Source organism: Leucopleurus acutus (genome assembly GCF_964270905.1).
Source record: "Leucopleurus acutus genome assembly, chromosome: 16".
In the NCBI taxonomy this organism is placed as follows: domain Eukaryota; kingdom Metazoa; phylum Chordata; class Mammalia; order Artiodactyla; family Delphinidae; genus Leucopleurus; species Leucopleurus acutus.
Genome location: NC_139158.1, coordinates 21,365,859 through 21,385,724, shown reverse-complemented (window position 1 = coordinate 21,385,724; position 19,866 = coordinate 21,365,859). Strand labels below are relative to the sequence as shown.

The following is a 19,866-nucleotide window of genomic DNA, read 5'->3' as shown; positions in this document are numbered from 1 at the left end:
ATATACATTCCCACTTTTAATCATGTACTTGCCTATAGTATCTCCTCCAGGTAAAAAAAAGTTTGTTAAACTCTTACATAAATTTAAAAAAAAAAAGTAGATAGATATTTTTATTTTTTTGGCCACACCCAGTGGCATATGGCATCTTAGTTCCCTGACCAGGGATCGAACACGTGCCCGCTGGAGTGGAAGCACAGAGTCCTAACCACTGGACCACCAGGGAATTCCCAATAGATAGATGTTTTTAAGCAGTTTAATTGAGATGTAATTCACATACCATACAATTAATTCACCCATTTAAAGTATACAATTCAGTGGTTTTTAGTATATTCGCAGACATGAGCAACCATCAGCATAGTCAATTTTATTTTTGTTTATTTTTAAATTTTTTGGCCGTGCCACATGGCTTGCAGAATCTCAGTTCCCCGAACAGGGATTGAATCTGGGCCAAAGCAGTGAAAGCCTGGAATCCTAACCACCAGGCCACAAGGGAACTCCCACCACAGTCAAGTTTAGAACATTTCATAATCTCAAAAAAACAAAAAAATGAGTTGAAATAAGGTAGTTTTTTGGTTACGGTTTTATTGAGGTATGATTGACTCTCAAGAAACTACATATATTTAAACTGTACGACTTGGTACATTTTGACCTATGTAGGTACCATGAAACCATCACCACAATCAAAATAGTAGACGTACTCATCGCTCTCCAAATTGTCCTTGTAATCCCTCCCTCTAATTCTTCCTTAGTTTGCATTTTCTAGATTTTTATATAAATGGAATAATACAATACGTACTATTTTTTGGTCTGGATTCTTCAGTCATGTTGCTGTGGTATCAGTATTTCATTCCTTTTTATTGCCAAATAATATTCCATTGTGTGGATATACCACAGTTTGTTTACCTATTCACTTTTTAATGGGCATTTGGTTGTTTCCAGTTTGGGGCTATTACAAATAAAGCTGCTGTGAAATTTTGTGTCTTTTTTTTTTTAGATAAATTTTAATTTAATTTTTATTTATTTTTTTATACAGCAGGTTCTTATTAGTCATCAGTTTTATACACATCAGTGTATACATGTCAATCTTTGTATGGACATATGCTTTCCTTTCTCTTGGGTAAACCCCTAGGAGTAGAATGGCTGAACTGCATGGTAGGTAAATGTTTAACTTTTAAAGACACTGACAAACTGTTTTCCAAAGTGGTTGTACCATTTTACATTCCTCCCAATCATGTATAAGTTTTCCAGTTCCTCCACATTCTCATCAATATTATATCAGGCTTTTTAGTTTTGGCTATACTAGTAGATGTGTAGCAGTATCTTATTGTAGTTTTGATTTGCATTTTCCTAATGACTGCTAATGATGTTGAGCATCTTTTTTTTTTTTTTTGGTGGTACGCAGGCCTGTCACTGTTGTGGCCTCTCCCGTTGCGGAGCACAGGCTCCGGACGCGCAGGCTCAGCGGCCATGGCTCACGGGCCCAGCCGCTCCGTGGCATGTGGGATCTTCCCAGACCAGGGCACAAACCCCTGTCCCCTGCATCAGCAGGCAGACTCTCAACCACTGTGCCACCAGGGAAGCCCTTGAGCATCTTCTAATGTGCTTACTTGCCACCCATATATCTTTTTGGTGAATTATTTGTTTAAATCTTTAATTATTTTGTAAGTGAATTGTATATTGTTGAATTGTAAGAGTACTTTATATATTCAATATATTATGTATTCTCAGTAAAGGTGCTTTGTTGGATATATGTTCAGCAATATTTTCTCCCAGTCTCTCTTGGCTATTAAATTTTAAGAGAAGTATAGCCAAAAGATTTCAACGATCATTTTTCTCAAGCCTTCACACTAACATAAGAATTTCTGTTGATCTCAATAAAAAAATCATTATAAAGTGGAAATCCTAAGTTGCCTTAAATTTTATTCTTAATTTCTAAAGAAGTGACACGTATAAATTATTGGGGTAAAAAAAATGACAGCTTGTTGGAATTTGTTGTTATTTATGTGGCTAAGTCACTTTAACACAATACCTGTTGGTTTTGGTAACGAAGGCTAAGCACTGTATTTTCATTTTCTCTGGCTCTCTTCCCAGTGGCTTTCTTTTTGAGGAATTGAATAAATGAAAGGAGAAAAGAATGAGCAAGTGCTTTTTCTCTCTAATAACTGTTTTAATCAGTCTGTGACTCTTCCACATCCCACTCCCCTCCAAGAGGCAGAATAGTAAATGGGTTAGGAGCATGGAGACTGCCAGGGAGAAGTCTGCCTCCCCACTTATTAGCTGTCTGACCCTGGGGAAGTTACTGAAGCTCTCTGTGTCTCAGTTTCCTTCTCTGTAAAATGAGAATAAAAATGGTACCTACGGATTGGAATTATTATGAGGATTAAATGAATTAAGACATACAAAGTACTTAAAATGGTTCCTGGCACAAAATAAACACTCTAGAAATGTTAGCTTTTATTAAATCTCAGTGCAGCAAATATTTATTAAACTTTCACTATAAGCACAGCATTGCCTTTATCTCTGTTTGGATTTAGGCTTCTTTGGCATTTGTTTGCCAACACTTGTTCTGGGACACATTATTCACAAGCTTCTACTCAATAAACACATGAATGGAGAGCCAAAACCCTCAGTTTGTAGAAGGCTTTACTTTAGCAAAAGAAAAAGTAGTCTCTTTTTTTGTCGTTATATTACTCATCATTGGCTCCTATCTTTTTTTTTAAGATAATGGTTTTTAATTTAATTTTACTTATTTATTTTTGGTTGCATTGGGTCTTTGTTGCTGCACGCGGGCTTTCGTTAGCTGCCTCGAGTTGGGGGCTACTCTTCGTTGCGGTGCACGGGCTTCTCAATGCAGTGGCTTCTCTTGTTGCGGAGCACCGGCTCTGGGCACGCGGGCTTCAGTAGTTGTGGTGCACGGGCTTAGCAGTTGTGGCTTGCGGGCTCTAGAGCGCAGGCTCAGCAGTTGTGGCGCACGGGCTTAGTTGCTCCGTGTCATGTGGGATCTTCTCAGACCAGGGAATCGAACCCATGTCCCCTGCATTGGCAGGCGGGTTCTTAACCACTGTGCCGCCAGGGAAGTCCCTGGCTCATATCTTTTTACATTGGACAGAAAAGTAATAAGGAACAATTATTAAGTACTTTATATGATGAGAGAGACAGAGACAGAGAAGGGGAGGGAGTGCTAGTGGGAGGAAATGCCTCTTAGGTAAAGTAACTTGTCTATGAATGAACAGCTGATAAAAGTGGCAAAGCTGGAATTCAAACCTAGGGACATCTGATTTCAAAATCTTTCTCTTTCCACTTTGCCACATATTTCTTACATTATTACTTTCTTATATTTTGTATAGTATTTATGTATTAGAGGTTGAAAACAAGAAGCTTCATTTCAATATGTGGAACTGTGTGAATTTACAATATTATTATTAAATATAGGAATATAAGGGGGCTTGCTGGGGTGTTTTACATACTTTACCTTATAGAACTCTAAGAAATGCCTTGGATCCCATCAATCACTGAGCCATTGTTTTAATATTAAAAAAAAAAGCGCTCTTGTTCCTTGAAAGTACAGAATTAAACCAAAAAAATCAGTCGGGGGAAAACCCCTTATTTTTGTTAAAGAATATTGGTATTACATCATTGAAAATTCTCCTCTAATTGTAATGTACGCACATTTGGTTAGTGAAAACAGTTCAGGGCTAAATGATATACTTCTTAAAACTGAAAACAAAGAGGATCTTTTAATCTTTGTTAATGTACATACATATATTTAGCACTAACTTTTTGGTCTAGAACAATGAACTTTTTCATTGGTAGCAAGAAATGCAGTAAAAAAATGTGATTGAGCTCTTAACATGAATCGAGTAGAATTATGCAAATATGTAAGATTAGGCAGGAAACACAACCAGAAGAAATGTAGATAGAATCATAAACTATTGTTTATCTCTGGTGCTTGATTTTAGGATTAAGAAAGTACATTTCAGACATATTACAGCAAGAAGAATAGTAAGATATTCATTTAACTATTTACTACTGTGTGCTAGGTGAATTCTGGGCTTTAATCCCAAATTTTAAAATCTGAATTTATTTTAGATTTGAGCTGGCCTTTTCACATTACAATAAAGCAATGCTTGTTGTTTCTAAGTGATGGTTCTTTCATAGTTGGTTTTAGTAAAACCTCATGTTAGTGTGAAAATAAAAATGTATGAAACTGTTTCTCACTTTGTTCATTTTATAGGAAATAATAGCTGTTTCCTTGTTATTTATAGAATATTGGTCAACTTTTATGGATATCAATGGATAATAACATTTCTAACCATGAGAGATAGTATTAGTTGTGTGTTTCAACTGATGTTATAATTCAGAAGCAAATTTATCTTTGGCTGAGAACGTGTATTTCGTTGTCAGGAAGAATAAGCATAATTCATGGGATTCCATCTTAACGCGACGCCGATCTGCTTCCATTTCAGGGCCTCGTACTTGTCAGCCAGTCCCGGCTGAGGAAGTTCGGTTACTATGTATCTTATTTGCGTTCTACCTAGAAGGAACAGGCTCCATTGTCATGTTACTTCTTGGACAGCAATACTATTATTTTTTGGCTCGTTATCTCACTTTTATCATGTAAGTAAATGCCGGTGCCAGTCCCAAAATTACAGTAGGTCTTGCCATTTCCTTTCAAGCAGTGAAACATCTTTGATCTGAAATGTGTTTAGTATTCATTTCTAGGCAGTCATTATACCTTTCTGTCAAATTGAATGTGAACTCCTTTTTTGCAGAGACTTCTAATGCTAAATTTTGTGGTAAAGTTAAGCACCTCTTTGTAACCTATTAAAGGGCATCATTTAGTAAACGCTGCTGCCAAATAATAATCTTGTCCCCAGAAGATGTTCTTTGCCTTTGCCATCTTGAGAAATGGCTCTACCATCTTTCTAGTTGCCCGCGTCAGAGATTGAGAAGTTGTCTTTGCCATCTCTTTCTTGTCTCCTACATCCAATAAGCTACCAATTATTAGTAGTTTTAGCTCCCTAATATGTCCTGAATCCATCCCTTCTCTGTTTCCACTGCCATTCCTTTAGCTCAGGTCCTCATCATCTCTTACCTGGATTTCCATATAGCCTCCCACATGGTCCCCTTGCCTCTAGTCCCCAGTCCCTCCAACCCCTTCTTCCATATTGCTTCTAGAGTAACGTGTCATTCCATTGCTTAACAATCTTAAGTGGCTTCTCATTACTTGCAGGATATAATGCAAATAATGACATATGAGGTCCTTTGTTATGCAGGCCCTGTTTACCCTTTATCCTCATTTCTTGTTACTCCTCCACTTAGAGTGAACTCCCTGCCATAGAGAAACATTTTGCAGTGCCTGATTCAACACCTCCATGTCTAACATGCAGCATTCTGTGCCTGGAGAGCTTTCACTGTTTCTTATATGGCTCTCTCCTAGTGTTTCTTTAGGCTGCAGCTCAGGGATGTGTTTTCTGGAAAGCCTTCCTCTATTTCCTCATCTGGATTGATTGTCCCTCCTACATGACCCCAATGCCCTGTGCTTATCTCTGCTGTAGCACTTATCCCCCTGTCTGTGATTGTCTGTGGCTCCCACTGGACTGAGCTTATTATGAATAAGGTCTAGTTTCTTATTACTGTGGCCCCATTATCTACTATAGTTCCTGCAAATAGTTGGTCCTTAGAAAATGTGTTTTGGGTGAATGAATTAATAAATCCGACTCCAGGTCCCTGCTGGAACAATTTGAGAAAATTTTCATGAAGACTTACTTGCATTTTGAATACATTGGTAACGGAGAGTATACTAATTAACCCAAAGGATTGAATCTCTGTGAAACTTCAAGATGTTAGAACCCCACATAGATAGCTATTCTATAAATCTACAATAGTGGCCTTGGCTATATCATATTTAAAAGGACATCTTGATAGAGATTTTTAGAATAAAAAATTTTGTTTGCTTTTTTTTTTACTTAAACCATCCCTCCATTTTTATTCTTCTATCATAATTAAAATGTTATATGTCCTTTCATATATTGGAATTTATGTTATTAAATACTTACTACTTATATATAATATTTTACTTAGCTCATTTTTTTTTGCATGGGATAAAGATTGTGCAAAAGAAATATAAGAAGATAATCTACCTTCCCTTAGCTTATGGTAAAGAATTAGCAAACATAAGTAGTAGATTATAAATTTAAACTGAAAAAAATTTAAAATATCTGCTATATTTGCCTTCTGTTATCAAAGATAATTTTAAAAGTTATATGTTTATGTGAAAGAGAGAGAATGGATTCTCATTTCTTCTGTTTTATTGTGCAGTTTACAAAATATTTATGGTGTTTAAAATATAAACCAGAAAAGCACCATGTCATTATTACCATGCTCATAAAGCTAGAAAGTTCATTTTAATTAAGGCAGATCAACTATAGGAAATAAAAGGGAAAAAAAGGAAAAATAAAGAGAAAAAATGTCTGATGAATTTCATGGCATGTTTTGTTCTTTAGAACCTATCCGTAATTTAAGCAGATTTAATGAGCAGTCATCTGGGAATGAGGAAAAAGCATAGTAAATTTTTCAAAATGTAGTTATTTTATTTTTAAATGAGAATTATATATTCATAGATATATTTTGGGAGGATAGAAGCGTGTGCCTAATATATGTTTACTTTTGTAGTATATTATTTCATTTTTCCTTTTTGCAAACCGAATGTCTACTTTTATTTGTTGTTTGGTTTTTAAACAAATCTGTGCCTCCTAGTTATAGAATTTTCATTTGTGTATTTAAAATTGTTTCTAGGGTGATTGTGCAAGCTTCTTTTTGCTCATTTAATCTGCCACTAGCTGACATGGTCAATGCAGATTTACTGAAGTTCAATTGGCAGTAAGTAATATTTTTTCAAATATTAGCTATAAAAATATCACATGGAGGCAGCACCTATCAGAGTCTCCATATCTCAGTTACATTGCCATTACAAACCACGTAACTGAAAGATGACCATAAGAGGCATCATTGGGAATCAGAGAGCAGAACATACAGGATATTCATAATTGTTCACCCTGGGCAAGTTTTCTCTGCTTTTGAAAGGACATCATAATTTTTTATCCATCAGCTTCACACAGCCAGTGCTACAACAAGGTTAAATCTCAGAAACCAAAGTGAAACCTCAGATAGCTTTATGTTATAATATTGCCATATGCATTATGACACTGGATGATCAGGCAAAATGACCTTCGCCCTGTGACATCACAAGAATTAAAATTGAAAATCAAAGTCCGTCTTATCCTCTTTTACTTGAAAAAGTGTAAGCTGATGATGAGAGACTTTGTTCCTTGGTATGGTTATTATAAATGCTTTAGATCAGCTATAAAATTCACTTGATGGGCAAATATTTTGTGATATGTGCCCTATTTTATGGATTAGAGAGGACTGTATTATTTGAAGACTGGCATAGTCTTTATTAGCTTTGTAGAAACTGCATGGCTTTTTTTTTTTAATACAACTTAAATTGAAGGAAGCTTTGCCAATCCAGCTTGGTGATTTCTTCCTTATATAATTTCTTTCCTGTTTCAGGGTTTGTTGCTAAGTCATATTTGGAGTGATGAGCAAGGTGGTGAGCTCCTTAAGGTTCAGGACTGTGTCCCTAAGTGCCTAGAAAAATGACCGGCTCAAATCACTTTTTAAAAAAATGAATAAGTTAACAAGAAGAAACATCAGTAAACATCTTATAACCCTCAAATTCTTTTTGAATGAGACTGGGTACAAATGAATAAAATGCCTCAAACAGATGGAAAGGGAAGGGCACTGACATTTATCAAATGCCAATGTGTGTAAGCACTGTATGGCTTTTGCTCATTCAAGTCACACACCAGCCATGCGTGGTAGAATTATTGACTCAACAAATATTTATTGATTGCCTCCTATATGTCAGGCACTGTGGTCAGTGCTGGGGATACAATACAGCAGGTCTTGTAACAGATCCTTTCTAAAACATACTCTCTCCTATGCACATGCTGTATGCTTCTGACTGAATGGCTACTCTTGAAGACACATGTGCTTTTCTGCTCCCATAAGTTATATCCTTACCAAGAGTCAGTACTTTTTGTTTCAAATTGGTTAATGTCAGATGCAATTGTTATTATAATTACAACACTTAATTACACTTATATTTTATAAACTTAGGAAATATAAGTATGAAATGAAAGTTATTTCTATGAAAACTAAGTTGAATGCTTTAGAAAGACTTGATAAAGATTAAGTGTAAAAAAATTACTATCAAATCTGATGTGATGAGAACTGTAAATGTTTTGGGGAAAAGTCATAAAAATCTAAAGGTATTCTGTTCTTAGATTGCCTTGTGAACAACTTTAGGTTCTCTCTATAACTGATAGTAGAAACCATAGATCATATCCTATGGATACTATACATGCCAGAAAGATGGCACAACCCTTTCATCAGTGGACTTGTACTTAAAGAAAAGGTTGGTGAATGAGTATAGTTAAGTTGAAATAGAATGGTCAATGTCTTATCTTCTGAAAATGATTTTTTGGCTTCAGTCAACTGTCATCCTGATCAGGTCAGATAAGAACTTAATGCAGGGAGCCAAAGCAGATGTAACCCTTGCCTTTATGGCACTGACGGTCTAGTGGAGGATACAGACAGCAGTTGTATTATTATATTATCATGAAATCATAATTATCGCCATTTTCAGGAAACTAAAACTCTTGAGGGGTTAACTTTCCCAAGGTAATGTAACCAGCAGATTGAAGAACTGGGAATGAATCTCAAGCTCTTACCATCAAAGCAATCTTCCAATTCTCTGGCCTCATCTTTTCCCTTCTTTCCTTTCCTTTTCTTTTTTTCTTCCCTTTCTTCACCTCCCCTTTTTCTTCTCTTCTTCTTTAGTTGCAAGGTTTCCATCATTAGTTGAAATACGACAAAATTTCAGATTACTCAGTCAATGCACTTGATTTATTTTATGTGACGTAACTAAATTATCAAAAAATGATATGGCAGGATTCTTACAGAGAACATGTTAAAGTAATCCTTTATAAAATTTGGGCAGAAAGACTTAAGTATGAATCCCAGTTCTACTAGTTGCTAGCTGTGTGACTATGGACAAGTTAGTCTGTCCTCCCATCCCGAAAATAGGAGTGATAATATCTTCCTCATGGGATTGTTGCGGAGCTTAAATGAAATAATACATATTGGTACTGGACATATTGTGTGTTCAGTTCCAGACCACTGCAATAAAGCAAATATTGCAATAAAGCAAGTCACATATTTCTTGGTTTTCCAGTGCATATAAAAGTTATGTTCATACAATAGTGTAGTATATTAAGTGTGTAATAGCATTATGTCTAAAAAATGTACATACATTAATTTAAAAATGCTTTATTGCTGAAAAATGAAATGTCCAAACAACTACAATAGTAACATCAAAGATCACAGATCACCATAACAAATATACAGTAAGTCCCCTACAAATGAACCTTCAAGTTGTGAACTTTCAAAGATGCGAACATGCATTCGCATGTCCAATCACATAAGTTAGTTCACATGTCTGGCATACGTTGTCATGTGCGTACATCCGCTACAAGTGGTTGTGCTTTTGTGTACTTTACTGTACAGTACTCTATAGAGTACAGTAGTACAGTATCTTTATTTCAAGCCCAGGATGTCCAGAAGCAAGTGTAAAGGCAGCAGTATATAGCCCATTGTGTTAGTTGGGTGCCTAGGCTAACTTTGTTTGACTTAAGAACAAATTAGACTTACGAACGCGCTCTTGGAACAGAAATCGTTTGTATGTAGGGGACTTACTGTAATAATAATGATAATGTTTGATATATTGCAAGAATTACCAAAATGTGACACAGAGACACAAAGTGAGCAAATTCCATTGGAAAAATGGCTCCAACAGACTTGCTCGATGCATGTTTGTGGCAACCCTGCATTATCAGATGATGGTTAGCATCTTTTAAACTATTTCTATTATTGTCTATTTAGGCTCAAGGAGGACTTAATAGCCAAAAGGTCCTTGATACTCGTATACATATATATGTATATACATGTACATATATACACACATGTGATTTGTGTGTGATGTAGGCACATGCTACTTTTTTCTGTTCCAGGTCACCCCTTTCCTCAATGGCCTTTGGCGTCAATGCTTTATTTACCAAACCTGCTCAGTCTTTAGCTCCCATGATGATACTCTCTAGGCTAAACCAGTATGGATATGGAAACCCAAACAAAAGGTAGAGAAAAAAATTGCTTTGAAGTAACGTAATAGAAATATAAAAGCGAACTCAGCCTTTTACATTGATTAGTAGGCAGTATCTTAGACTTTGGGCATTATTAGTCATTAATTTATAGATCTTGCGTAAACTACAATAAAAAGTATTCATGTCAAAGGAACTTCAATAGGAATATCTTTAAGGGTATTCTTTAAATTATGTATGCTACAAATGTCTATGTAATTCACACTAAGCTACATACTGATTGCTTTTCTAAGTCATTCACTCATTTATTATTTCATTCCACAAATGTTTCTGAGGGCCTGCTGTTATCTGCTAGGTTCAAAGGTTCTGGGCATACAAGATGAATAAGGAGACTCCAAAGCCCCACAGATTGTGAAGCACTGTGTAAGGCCCCACCAGCCTTTGGTGATAATGGGCACTGTGGTAATGCAGGGAAGAGGTTCCTGCCTCTGTCTGCCTAAAGTCAGGGAGCCCTTTGCAAAAGAAGGGTTTCTTGAGCTGAATTTTGGAGGCTGAGTGGGATTTTTCTCTTCTGAACACAGAGGAATGTCATTGCAGGCAGAGAATACAGCATGGCAGATATCCAGAAGCATGAGAGAACTCTCACTAAGGTATTCATTTACTCACTCAACAAACGTTGTTGAGAGCCTACCACATCCTAGGCTCAGTGATAAGGCAATGAACAACAGGGGAACAAAACCACAGAAGCCTCTGCCCTCACACAGCTTACATTCTAGTGGGAGGGAGGCAGGCAGACAAGAAATTAGCTAAGTAAAATACATAGTATGTTAGTTGGTGAGAAGTCCTCTGGAGAAAAATAAAACAAGAAGAAGAGGAAGGCTTGGGGAAAGCTGCATTTTTAAATAAGGTGATGGGAAGGCCTCACCGCCAAGGAGATGACATTTGAATAAAGACCTGAGGGAAGGTGGGAGGGAACCAGGGTGCTCTTTGGGAAGAGTGTTCCTGGCAGAAAGCACAATGAGTGCAGAAGCACTGAGTGCAACATGCCTGGCACTAGGTCTGCCGAGGAGGCTGCCAGCATGACTGGAGCAGAGTGAACAAATCCCATAGATCCTTGCAGCCCTCCTTTGTTACCTTGGCTTCACTATGAGGTAAATGGTGATGGTGAGGCAGTGGAGGATTTATTCATTTGTTTACTTGACATTATTTTTTAAAGCAGTCGTAGGGTCACAACAACACTGGGCAGAAAGTACACAGAGTTCCTGTAAATTCTCTGCCTTCCCACGAACTGCTTCCTCCACTCTCAGCATCCCGCACCAGAGTGGTACAAATGTTATAATCCATGAACCTACATCCTTATCACCCAAGTCCATGGTTTACACTAGGGTTCGTGCTTGGTGTTACACATTCTGTGGGTTTTGACAAATGTATAATGACGTGTGTCTTCGCTGCCCTAAAAATCCTCTGTGTTCTGCCTATCCATCCCTCCTTCCCACCAACCCTGACAACTACTGATTTTTTTTTTACCGTCTCCATAGTTTTGCCTTTTCCAGAATGTCATATAGTTGGAATCATACCTTTTCAGATTGGCTTCTTTCACTTAGTAATATGCATTTAAGATCCCTCCATTTCTTTTCATGGCTTGATAGCTCATTTCTTTTTAGCACTGAATAATATTCCATTGTCTGGATGTGCCACAGTTTGTTTATTCATTCACCTACTGAAGGACATCTTGGTTGCTTCCAAGTTTTGACAATTATGAATAAAGCTGCTATAAACATCATGTGCAGGTTTTTGTGTGAACATAAGTTTTCAACTCCTTTGGGTAAAGACCAAGGAACACAATTGCTGGATCATATTATAAAAGTATGTTTCCTTTCCTAAGAAACTTCCAACCTGTCTTCCAAAGTGACTATACCATTTTGAAATCTCACCGGAAAAGAAATGGGAGTTCTTGTTTCTCCACATCGTCATCAGCTTTTGGTGTTGTCATTGTTCTGGATTTTGGCCATTCCAATAGGTGTATAGTGGTATCTTGTTTTAATTTGGAAGTCCCTAATGGCATGTGATCTGGAACATCTTTTCATATGCTTATGTGCCATCTGTATGTCTTTGGTGAGGTGTCTCTTCAGGTCTTTTGCCCATATTTAAATCAGGTCCTTAGTTTTCTTATTCTTGAGTTGTAAGATTTCTTTGTGTATTTTGGATATCAGTCCTTTGTTAGATATACTTTTTGCAAATATTTTCTCCCAGTTGGTGATTTGTCATTCTCTTGACAGTGTCTTTGGCAGAGCAGAAGTTTTTAATTTTAATGTAGTCTAGCTTATCAATGATTTCTTTCATGTATTGTGCCTTTCATGTTATATCTAAAAAGTCAGTGACACCTAGATTTTCTCCTAGTGTATCTTCTAGGAATTTTATAGTTTTGCATTTTACATTTAGTTCTGTGACCCATTCTGAGTTAATTTTTGTAAAGGGTACAAGGTCTGTTTCTAGATTCATTTTTTGGCATGTAGATGTCTAGTTGTTCTAACATCGTTTGTTGAAAAGACATTTTATTGCCTTTGCTCCTTGGTCAAAGATCAGTTGACTGTATTTATGTGGGACTATTTCTGGCCTCTCCATTGTACTCCATTGATCTAATTGTCTATTCTTTTGCCAAAATCACAATGTATTTTTTCTCTTCCAGTTTTTTTTTAAAAATATTTATTTATTTATTTGGCTGCGCTGGGTCTTAGTTAAGCATGCAGGATCTTCGTTGCGGCACGTGGGATCTTTTAGTTGTGGCATGTGGGCTCTTAGTTGTGTCATACGAACTCTTAGTTGTGGTATGTGAGATCTAGTTCCCTGACCAGGGATCTAACCTGGGCCCCCTGCATTGGGAGCACAGAGTCTTAGCCACTGGACCACGAGGGAATTCCCTCTCTTCCAGTTTTATTGCGATATAATTGACATACAGCGCTGTATAAGTTTAAGGTGCAGAGCATAATGATTTGACTCACATACCACATGAAATGATTATCACAGTGAGTTTCATGAACATCCATCATCTCATATAGATACAACACAGTGTCTTATTACTGTAGCTTTATAGTAACTCTCGATGTCAGGTAATATCAGTGCATTGACTTTGGCTTTTTTCAGTGTTGTATTGGCTGTTTTTGATCTCTTTCCTTTCCATGTAAAATTTAGGATCAGTTTTTTGATAGCCACAAAATAGTCTTCTGGGATTTCGTTAGGGCTTGTGTTGAATCTATAGATCAAGTTAGGAAGAACTAAAATCTTGACAATATTGAGTCTTCCTATCCGTGAACTTGGAATCTCTCCATTTATTTAGTTCATCTTTGATTTCTTTCATATTTTGTTAGATTTATGCCTAACTATTTCATTTTGGTGGGTCCTAATGTAAATGGTATAATACTTTTAGTTTCAAGTTCCATTGCTGATATATAGGAAAGCAATTAATTTTTGTATATTAACCTTATATCCTATAACCTTGCTATAAATGCTTGTTAGTTCTAGGAATTGTTTTGTTGCTTTTCTGTTGTTGGTTCTTTTGGATTTTCTACATAAATAAGCATTTATTTTTTAAAGTTTTTCTCACAACTCCCTGCATATTTATATTATAAATATTTTCAAATATACAAAAAATTTGGATAATTTATACAGTGAAGACATATATTCACCACCTATATTCAACTATTTATATCTTACTATATTGGTTTTAACACATATTGATCAAGGTATCCATCCCTCTATCTATATATCAATCATTTTGTTTTTCCTCACAACTTCTTTTTATTATGAAAAATTTTAAACACAAAAGATATTGAAAGAAAAATACAGGGAAAATCCATGCACCCATTTCTTAGGTTTAACAGTTTTAACATTGTGCCATATTAGCTTTATCTGTATTTATGTGTATGTATGTATTTTGTCCTCTGAACCATTTTAAGGTTAAGTTGCAGATATAGTAGCATATCATACATCTTATAGCTTATGTACACCTTATAGTTTAGCTTACATCTCCTAGAAATAAAAGCATTCTGACTGAAGAGTTCTGAGCACAGTAATGACATGATTTGACTTATCTTTTTTTTTTTTAGAAGATATTGGGGGTAGGAGTTTATTAATTAATTTATTTTTTCTGTGTTGGATTTTCATTTCTGTGCAAGGGCTTTCTCTAGTTGTGGAAAGCAGGGGCCATTCTTCATCGCGGTGCACGGGCCTCTCACTATCGCGGCCTCTCTTGTTGCGGAGCACAGGCTCCAGATGCGCAGCTCAGTAGTTGTGGCTCACGGGCCTAGTTGCTCCGTGGCATGTGGGATACTCCCAGACCAGGGCTCGAACCCATGTCCCCTGCATTAGCAGGAAGATTCTCAACCACTGTGCCACCAGGGAAGCCCTGACTTATCTTTTAACAGCATCCCTCTGGCTGCTGTGAGAGAATAGATGAATGAGGGGAGTTAAGACATGGGAAACCTGTAGTTTAGTAACATATGGTATATTGTGCTTGATGGTAGCTGGAGGGAGGTGAAGCTGGAAAGGTCAGGGGGTGATGCTGCATTTAAATTTTCTTAATCCTATACATCAGGGTGTCCCAAATGTGATGACTTTTTAACTGTCGTTATATGAGTTCTCTCTGTACTATTATTTATTTAATATTTTTCTTTAAATTTATTTTAAATCACAAACTTAAAAAAATCTGGTCATAAGCAAAAGTATCCGTGATATATATGTATAACTGAATCACTTTGCTGTATACCTGAAACGAACACTACATTGTAAATCAACTATACTTTAATAAAAGTTAAATTGGGACTTCCCTGGTGGTCCAGTGGTAAGACTCCTTACTTCCACTGTAGAGGGCACGGGTTTGACCACTGGTCAGGGAACTAAGATCTCTGCATGTTGCCCAGCGCAGCCAAGAAAAGAAACAAAATTAAATTAAATTAAATTATTTAAAAAGTAGGGCTTCCCTGTTGGTGCAGTGGTTAAGCATCCGCCTGCCAATGCAGGGGACACGGGTTCGAGCCCTGGTCTGGGAAGCTCCCACATGCCGCGGAACGACTAAGCCCGTGCGCCACAACTACTGAGCCTGTGCTCTGGAGCCTGCAAGCCACAACTATTGAGCCCGCATGCCACAACTACTGAAGCCCGGCCAACAAGAGAAGCCATCGCAATGAGAAGCCCGTGCACCGCAATGAAGAATAGCCCCTGCTCACCGCAACTAGAGAAAGCCGGCGCACAGCAACGAAGACCCAATGCAGCCAAAAATAAATAAATTTTTAAAAAACTAAAAAATAATAAAAAGTATACATGAAAACATTCATTTGGTGGGTTTCACTTTTTCTAACACAATTAAAATAGTTAACCATTAAAATAACAAGAACTATTGTGTATCATTTGAAAATCATCACATGTACTACCAGGAGTACAGATGCTGTAATTTGGGTAAGACTACTGTAGGTAAAGGAAGTCATTGAAGATTTTTATTTTATTGGAGTATAATTGCTTTACAAGGTTGTGTTAGTTTCTGCTGTTCGATTAAGTGAATCAGCGATATGTATACCTATATCCCCTCCCTCTTGGACCTCCCTCCCACCCACCCCATCTCACCCATCTAGGTCATCACAGAGCACCGAGCTAAGCTTCCTGTGCTTTATAGCATGTTCCCACTAGCTATCTATTTTACACATGGTAGTGTATATATGGCAATCCTAATCTCCCAATTTGTCCCACCCTCCCCTTCCCCCCTCTTTGTCCAAATGTTCATTCTCTACATCTCTATTCCTGCCCTGCAAATAGGTACATCTGTACCATTTTTCTAGATTCCACATATATGCATTAATATACGATATATTTTTTTCTCTTTCTGGCTTACTTCACTCTGTATGACAGACTCTAGGTCCATCCACATCTCTACAAATGATCCAATGTTGTTCCTTTTTATGGCTGAGTAATATTCCATTATATATATGTACATGTACCACATCTTCTTTATCCATTCATCTGTCATTGAGGTTGTTTCCATGTCCTGGCTATTGTAAATAGTGCTGCGGTGAACATCGGGGTACATGTGTCCTTTTGAATTATGGTTTTCTCAGGGTATATGCCCAGTAGTGGGATTGCTGGGTCAGACAGTGGTTCTATTCTTAGTTTTTTGTTTTGTTTTGTTTTTGTTTTGTTTTACTATCATTACTCTGAATTTTTTAAAAAATTATTTATTTATTTTTGTTTATTTATTTATTTTTGGCTGTATTGGGTCTTCGTTGCTGTGCACGGGCTTTCTCTAGTTGCAGCCAGTGGGGGCTACTATTTCATTGCAGTGCGCAGGCTTCTCATTGCGGTGGCTTCTCTTGTCGCAGAGCATGGGCTCTAGGCACGCGGGCTTCAGTAGTTGTGGTACACGGGCTCAGTAGTTTTGGATCATGGGCTCTAGAGCACAGGCTTAGTAGTTGTGGTGCACGGGCTTAGTTGCTCTGCAGCATGTGGGATCTGCCCAGACCCAGGCTCAAACCCGTGTCCCCTGCATTGGCAGGTGGATTCTTAACCACTGCACCACCAGGGAAGCCCCACTCTGAATTCTTTTTCAAGTAGGTTGCCTATTTCCTCTTCATTTATTTGGTCTTGTAGGTTTTTACCTTGCTCCTTCGTCTGTAATATATTTTTTTTGTCATCTCTTTTCTTTTTTTTTTTTTTGATGCGTGGGACTGTGTTACTGTCTTAGTGGTTGTTTGGCCTGAGGCTTCCAGCACTGGAGTGTGTAGGCTGTTGGGTAGAGCTGGGTCCTGGTGCTGAGATGAGGATGTCCGGGAGACCTCACTCTGATTAATATTCCCTGGGGTCTGAGGTTCTCCGTTAGTCCAGTTGTTTGGACTTGGAGCTCCCACCACAGGAGCTCAGGCCTGACCCCCGGCCCATGAACCAAGATCTCGCAAGCCACGTGGGGTGGCCAAAAAGAAAGAAAAGAAAAGAAAAAAAAAGGAGCAGAGCAAGAACAAAAGGTAAAAAAATAAAATAAGATTAGAAAACGAACAGATATGTTAGAAAAAATAAAAATATAGATGAAACAACAACTGGAAGGTAAAACAGAACCAAAAAAGGAAAAAAAAAGGCTGGCAGAGGCCTTGGCTGTGGGGGGGCGGGGCTTAGGCAGGGGCGGGGTTTAGGGAGAGGTGGGGTCTAGGCTCAGCACGGCCGGAGGGGCCCTGGAGTGCCTCTGGCCTTGGAGTGTGGATGATCAGGCCCAGGACCTCGGCAGGCTCCCTGGGCCCAAGTGGGTGGGGGAAACGCTAGCCACGCTTCCCCTCCAATCCTCTGATCCCAGAGGGTCCCTCCCCGTTCGCCTCTACTCTTCTTGCCCCCCCGGCCCCACGCCCCTAGGACCCATGTGACTGGATGGGGCCTCTGAGGGCGCAAGACCAGGCCTGGGACCCCAGCAGGCTCACCAGACCCAAGTGGGCAGGGGAAACCCTAGGTGCATTCCCCATGATCCTCTGATCCTGGAGCGTCCCTCCCTGTCTGCCTCTCCTCTTCTTCCCCCTACCCCTACACCCCTAGGACCCATGTCGCCCGAGGGGACCCCAGAAGCTGGAGGACCTGGCCTGGGAGCCCAGCAGGCGTCCTGGGGCCTGTGTGCGCAGGGGAAATGCAAACTGCATTCCCTCCCCGGTCCCAAGGGCCCCTCCCACTTTGCCTCTCCTCTTCTTCCCTCCCCTCCCCTCCCCTTCCTCCCACCTCCCTCGCACACCCTCAGGATCCACGCGGCCAGAGGGAGCCCCGGAGGGCGGAGGACCCGGCCTGGTACCCCAGCAGGCTTCCCCGGGGCCTGACTGGGCAGGGGAAACCCTAGCCGCATTCCCCCGCTGATCCTCCAAACCCCCGAGGGTCCCTCCAGGCGTGGGAACCCCTCCCCTCCCCCAGCCACCCCTCAGGGGCGGCAGTGCCATCCGGCCTCCACTTCTCCACACCCTCTGTCCCCCGACGTCCTACCTGGTCACTCGGGGGTTCCTCCCATCCCCTTGGGTGTCGAGGTCCCCCACCAGCATCTGGTAGGCGCCCTAGTTGTGGGGAGACCCGAACTCCGTGTCCTCCCACTCTGCCATCTTGACTCCACCCCGCCACTGAAGATTTTTAAACTTGGGAAAGACATAACCTGAATTTTGTTTTAGAGCATTCTGGCAGTGGTATAAAACAAGGTTTGGGCCCGGGGGGCAGAATTAAAGCCTAGTTACTAGTCACCTACTGTAGAAAAAGCGCTCAGAATACAAAGATAGATAAAATAGTTTGCTGCCAGTAAGGAGCCTGCAGTCTAGTAAGGGTGGCAGACATTAGGACAGGTAATTGCAGCACAGAATGGTAGGTGCTATGACTAGAAGTATATGCACTATGTAACAGAGGCTGAAAGGTGGGCATGATAGACACTGCCTCAGAAACCAAGTGCAGGAAGGCTGTACACAGGAAAAGATGCTTTAGTCATTTCAGTGGAGGCATTAATACTATGAATGAAGATTGGAGGTACCTGGGGAAGAGGAACAGTATCGCAAAGCGTGGACATGTGAAATGATGGGGCATTCATTCAACAAATATTTACTGATATTTGTTATATATATACCAGCTCCTGTGCTGAGTCCAGAGAACAAAGAGACAAGAGATGCAGTCCCAACTCTGAATAAGCTCACAGTCAATTATAGTGAAAATCATAGTGCTATGTGTTAGGTGTTATTGATGTAAGTGTGGGATGCTATGGAAGTATATACTGTCTGAGCATATAATTCAAACCCGGTAGCAAAGAAATGATCTCTCAGATGAATTGTGAAAATGCAGTAGGAGTCTGTGCAAGTACAGAGAGGCATGAGATCATGTGACGTGCTTGGAGGAGCTGTGCATGGTTTAGCAGAGTTTGAGAAGTATGGATCTGATCCTGAAAGGAATGGAATATTATTGTTGTTAAACCAAGGGGTAATAATAATATCATACTCAACTTTGAATACATCACCCTGCAGTGTAGAGAATGGTTTGAAGGGAGCTTAGCCAACTCACAGAGAAAGAACAGTTTGAAGACCAGAGCTGGTTTTATATGAGAAACGCTGGTGGGGGCCTGAGCTAAAGCAATGTAACATGGAAGGTCAAGAGGAGATTGCCACAAGAGAGGTTAGAGCATTAGAATCATTAGAATTTAGTGATACTTGGATTTGGAGGCATGACTGACAATTGGGTAACTGTGTGTTGAAAAGTGAGTTGAATGTGTGAGAGAAGTGAATGTGGGCTGTTCTGGAACACATTTTTCTGTAGAACTTTAAGAAACTCTTTCTCAGTCTTAGCTTCTCCATCCACAAAGTGAACGTTTTCCACCTGCATTAGGGAAGTTGCTCGAAATCCAAGTAGCGTTAAATGCCTCAAGCAATGTTGTAGAAGAAAACCATGGTGACAGAAGGGGGAGAGGAAGAGACTCTGGAGTAGAACTGACTCGAAGTTCATTTGCTGGTAGATGTGGGAGCAATGGAGGAAGAAACGATGTGCTTAGCTTGTGCCCCTCCAAATTTTCTTTGAGAAACAGAAGCTCTAAAGTAATAGTTCTCAACCATGTTGCACATTGGAATCACTTGGAGCTTGAAAAAGTCCTGATATTCAGGCCACACCC

The 19,866-nt window shown here is 39.2% G+C and overlaps 1 pseudogene across 1 annotated transcript in view; it reads left to right on the top strand.

The window, feature by feature from the left end:
- Window positions 1-19,866, top strand: part of LOC309972882 (transmembrane protein 180-like) — a 33,214-nt pseudogene that overhangs the window by 4,450 nt on the left and 8,898 nt on the right. Inside the window, exons 4-6 of the transcript in view lie at window positions 4,467-4,617; window positions 6,799-6,882; window positions 10,134-10,256. The product of the transcript in view is annotated as a transmembrane protein 180-like (transcript). The remainder of the gene's footprint in view (window positions 1-4,466; window positions 4,618-6,798; window positions 6,883-10,133; window positions 10,257-19,866) is intronic.